The following is a 5,835-nucleotide window of genomic DNA, read 5'->3' as shown; positions in this document are numbered from 1 at the left end:
ATATAATATATATTTTAATGAGGTTTAGATATTTGACCGTAGATTACTGATTGGAGAAGATGATCGGAGGGTGTGGTCAGCAAAGAAACAATTAATTTAACTAATTCTTTATAGATTCTTTCCACTGTATCATTTATTTATTACTCTCATTTATATGTATATAAATAATAATGTAATCAATCTACTACTGTCTTTGTCCATCGCTATTAATCAATTTTTTCTCTCTTAATAATGGTTGTTGTCTTTTTTTGTATAGTCCTGATGAAGACCTGAAAATCAGGTCGTAACGTCGGCATAAATAAATATTTTTTTGTTTATTTATGTTGTTTCTTTGCTGACCGCTCTCCCCGATCATCTTCTCCAATTATATATTTTTATTATCTTTATTGGAATTTACAACTGCACATAATTATACCCAGTGAAATAATGAATTTGAATAGATAAAAATAAACAACAATAATTAACAGAAAAAAAATAAAACCACATGTCATTTCATAAAACATAAGATGACTAACACTTCTGATAATAAATAGAAAGAAAAAATAAAGATAAAAAAATCAAATACAATTAAACTAAAAATAATACACGAAAAGGTACAATTTCTGCTAATATACATGTTTAGAAGTATAAAAGAAAATCTGAAACATAAAATACAAAGAATATGTACACCTTATTTGAAACTTTCAATTGTTATTCTTCTGGAATTCGGTCGACAGAAGGTAGTCGAAGATAGATAGGTTAAATAAAATAGATTTTTTATTTATTCATAACGCACACGTTAAAAAAAGTAAGAGGTATCTTCAGATATTATTAAATAATATTAATTTGCACCAGAATATCAAGGTAATGTATATTAGAACTCATGTCGTGTAATCCAGTTACTCCAGACAGATCGTGGGAGAAAACGGTTTACATATCGGAAACGATTAATCTATAGTGTTCTTTTTTCTATAAGGTACCTGCACTATTATTTACTGATTTTTACATCCGATGAACATATTGATAATAACACAGATTTCCAACTCATGAACCGTAGCAGCAATTAGAACATAGACTAATTGAGGGCATCAATTAAGGAAACAGTGCTTCTGGAAACGTCGCTATGATGTAAGGTTCATAGCACCATATGATACTCTCACATACGTGGTGAAAGTAAATAATATTGCTAAATCATTTTCACTACTTCTAGGAAATCTAAGAAAAATGGGAAGTCACACTCTGAAAACAGTGAAAACATTTGAAGGTAGATTTTTTACTTTTGACTGAATCATACTGCAGAAGGCGACGGAGAGATATACATGAAACTTATAAATCATAGTTACAGGATATTTTTGTGGTGTGTTAAAAAAAATAATTTTTTAGCAATTCATAGAATTTTCAGGTATGGAAATTCTCTTTTTGGATCCATTAAATTAACAATATTTTTTTTTTTTCCAAATGAAAAGTAAGTTTTATTTAACATCTACATGAATTTTTCAATTTATGAAAAGGAAAATACAATATTTTTTTTATTTTTGTTGGAGAAGGCTGTAAAGGGATTTTTCCATAAGAACTGATTTTATAGATGATTAATAAATTTCATTTTATGTAAAAATATTAAATTCTTGTTGGGAATTGGTTCGATTTTTTAATTATAGAAAATTGCATCCTTATTATCTGAACATCTTTTATTGATTCAATTAAAAGTTGAACGTTTCGGCCAATCTGGCCATTCTCAGGAACATATTAATTTTAATTTCACAGCCTCAACGTGAGGCAATAAAAAAAATATTTGGAGGCTCTAATATAATAAATAAATTTAACCTATACTTTTGTCTAGTATTTCACTAGATTATTATTATTATTGGAAATTTTGGTTAAACTATTGAATAAAATTAAAATTAGACAGATTGGTCAAAACGTTGAGGGTTCTTGTTTCCAACAAGAAATTGATATTTATACATAAAATGAAAGTTATTAATCAACCATAAAATTATTATTTATGGAAAATTCTCTTTACATCAATTTCCAACATAAACAAAAAATGTATATTACTTTTCTTTTAATAAATTCTAATCTTTAATTTAAAATTCTTTATTAATTTTTCTACAGATTGACAATTTAGTCAATTTAACATATATTTTTTCTACTATTTAAGTAGATTATAATTCTATTATTTGCAATTTTGGTTAAACAAAGTTGGCTGATAATAATTTAACAACAATTGCAATTAATAATAATTTATTCAAAAAGTAGACACAATTTTAATTATAATTAATATATGATAATAATTATAATTATATTTAAAAATGTATTAATAATATTAGACAAAGCCAGAATAGCCTCCAAACCTTTTAATGACTTATGTTGAGGCTATGAAATTAAAATTAAGATGTGGCTTGAGATTAGCCAGATATGCTAAAACGTTGAGGTTTTAAATAAATCAATTAAAAATTAGATATATTTTGGAATAAACACACCGAATCTAAAATAGCATTAAATTAATATTTTTGTTAATTATTTATTTCTAATTTACGAAGACCATTGGTGAGCTGGAGATAAATCGACCTCAAACATGATATTTTATTTCTGCACCTTCGTAAGAGGGCAAATGTCCATATTATTCTTTTAAAGAAAAAGTTGTTTCAGTTGTTTGTTGATGTTCTGTAATTGTATATTTGGCATTGATCCTTTGAAGAAGTTTCTAACTTATAATATAAAATATAGTAAGGTTAGGTCATTGCCCCTAATTTCACTCAAAACTCACACTCAAACTTTTCGAATCAACAAATAGCATAAGCACTCAATTGATATGTTTGGACATTGACTCTTCTTTTACCAAAGCATAGATTTATTCAAATCAAAATAAACCCATATCATTAAACTTATATAACGTATTTGAATCTAGTTTTAGTATTTTTCTCGCCAGAGGTTATTAGCAGATGATAATTGATCTATTAATCGACGTCCATATTCAACTACAATTACATATTCAAGATTTGACGAAAATGATTTAAGAGAAAGGAGAAAAAAAATTAATATATTTTCATTAACCTTGCAGCGTAATATATTTTTATTTGATTTTTGATAGAATATAACAGTAGCATACAACGTTAATATTTTAACCTTTTCGAGTTCTCCTCCACCGTACCTAACTCTTGAATTACCAGGTTTTTTTTTTTATTTTTTTGTTTATTTATTTATTTATTTTTTTTTTGTGGATTGTGTCATTAAATCAAATTTTAAAACGAATTTATACCGCATTTTATTGATTTTACGCGTCCTGGAGGGATAAATCGCAAAATGTTTTAAACAATATTTTATGGTTTTGGAGGAATATCATGGAAATGGTTGTGAAATCGGGAAAAATATATGGAATTAAATCATTTTAAAATTCAATTTTCTATATGATTCCGTTATCATAAACCTAGCTTTGGCGCCCGGCTAAGGATTTTAAAGTGGCTGTTATTATGAATAAAGAAAAATTAATAAATGCAGGGTCATAATGATTGTAACTTGAATGCAAAGCAATTAAGGCCAGATTGATATGTGAAATGTAATTAAAAATATTTTAATCTAGGAAATAAATATTTTTTGGCTTTCTCCTTTAAATGAATGATTTGGGGCATGGATGTGAAATGTCTCAATATTAAAAACAATTAAAATTGTTTGTAACTGCTCCAATGAGTGTCTATATGAAGCAATTTACTGTGTTTGTGCTAAAATCATAATTTCAACACATTTGCTTATAGTATTATGAAATACTAATATTATAAACTATAATATAATAAATAATAAACTACAGTATAATACGAAAATATTATAAACTATATTGAACATTAAATAAGAACTGAAATTTTTCGAAACTCTTCAACTGACAAGCTTACATCATATCTTGTGATATTCTAGCCGTAAGGCCTACAAATATAAAATATTTTTGCTTTATAAACAATTTCTTGCTTAGTAAAACAAAAAATATATTAAATTTTAGTTATTATTTAATATTAGAACCAAAATAACTCATAACTTTTGTCTATTTTAATGCTTAAAAAATTCACACTAACTAATAAATAAAATTAATTTTGTCGTATAGTATTGCTAGGTTACTAGTAAGTTATATAATCATTAGGTTTCATTTAATATTTATGAAAACTGAGTCTAACAAACAATACCTAATTATGGTGTATAAGAAACTATTGATTAGAGATATTAGTAGTGAAACACCCCAGTTTTCTTTTTTTTTTTTTTTCACTACGGAAAATAATACTGATTAAAAAAAGTGGAAACAAATACAGTTGATAGTTTTACACGAAAGAGAAATATTAATATCAATGTATAAGCAAGATATTTAAATATTTTAAAAGACGAAATGAGTGATAGAAACACGAATAGTAATTAGTTATTTTAGATATAAATTAGTTGAAAATAATGTACATAAATATGAAAAAAATAATAACTCTGGTAATTTTTATATAATGAATAAAATAGAAAATAAAAGAGACTGTAGAACAGAGAAAGACCCCCACCACATACAAGGAGTATATAATCGCAACTCAGCGTCCAACGAACATCACATTCACCCCAAGCAATGAAGGTGAGGGTTCTTTCTCAGATAATATTTTTTGGTTTTCTTTTCCTTTCAAGTTTATCATAACTAACCAAAAGGTCTAAAGTTCAGTTTTTTTCATGGTATACCGAAAAAATACAAAATATAAGGTGTATTAGTATTTTTAAAATTATTATTCCGAGAAAAATAGGTACACAAATCTATAACTATATTTTGAAAGTTAAATATGTGCCATTGTCGTCATACATTGCAATAATTATTTATTGTTTAAATCAGAATTTTAACTTTAACCTAAAAAAAGAGTAACAGATTAAGTTTAAGTGAATAAGGAATTTATAATTTACTTCTTCATCCAAATATAAATATTGTTTAGGTTATCTGTGCTGTCGTGTGCTTCAGTGCACTTATGCATCAGGCCTTGTCTGGTAAGTTATAAGAAAAATAAAATAAAACAAATACAATAAGAATAAATATTAAATGCACATATATACTTGTGTATCAGTTGTAACAGAAGAACTTTGTTTTCTTTAGGCTGGAGTAGTGGAGGGTCTTCGGGAGGTTGGTCTGGAGGTGGCAGTGGTGGCGGTGGTGGAGGAGGCTGGAAAAGCGGTGGTGGTGGAGGAGGCGGTGGAGGAGGAGGCGGTGGCCAAGTATCACTGCAACCTGCCATCATAAAGATCATTCTATTAGGAGGTGGAGGTGGTGGAAATGGAGGCGGAGGTGGCAAGAATGGAGGTGGTGGCGGCGGATGGTCAAGTGGAGGATCTGGTGGAGGTGGATGGTCAAGTGGAGGTTCTGGTGGAGGAGGATGGTCTAGTGGAGGATCCAGTGGAGGCAGCAGTGGATGGCCAAGTGGCGGTAGCAGTGGAGGAAGCAGTGGATGGCCAAGTGGAGGAAGCGGTGGATGGCCAAGTGGAGGCAGCAGTGGAGGAAGCGGTGGATGGCCGAGTGGAGGTAGCAGTGGAGGAAGCGGTGGATGGCCGAGTGGAGGTAGCAGTGGAGGAAGCAGTGGATGGTCGAGTGGAGGCAGTAGCGGAGGAGGTATAATACATTTCTTGAAAATTACAAATGTTTATACTATACACTCAACTTGAGGTCAAGTAAAATTTTATTTTAAGCTTATAAATGGAATTATAAAAACTAAAGAGTCATATTTCATTAATTATATATTTATAAATACTTTCGTTACTTCAAGAACTAATTAGCCTCCATTATATAATAATAGAATGTATTGCATGAATATATGTTATTGATTACTAGAATACATACATTTAATTCCTTATTTTCAG

General features: G+C 28.7%; 1 pseudogene; it reads right to left on the bottom strand.

Annotated features, from left to right (window-relative positions):
• LOC136796991 (spore coat protein SP96-like) overlaps positions 1 to 5,598 on the bottom strand; it is a 12,862-nt pseudogene extending 7,264 nt beyond the window's left edge.
• Between the last annotated feature and the right edge of the window lie 237 nt (positions 5,599 to 5,835).

Source organism: Halyomorpha halys, unplaced genomic scaffold, assembly GCF_000696795.3.
Source record: "Halyomorpha halys isolate HHAL.00 unplaced genomic scaffold, Hhal_1.1 Scaffold293.1, whole genome shotgun sequence".
Classification (NCBI taxonomy): domain Eukaryota; kingdom Metazoa; phylum Arthropoda; class Insecta; order Hemiptera; family Pentatomidae; genus Halyomorpha; species Halyomorpha halys.
Note: the sequence above shows the minus strand (reverse complement) of the source record. Positions and strands in the feature narration are given on the sequence as shown.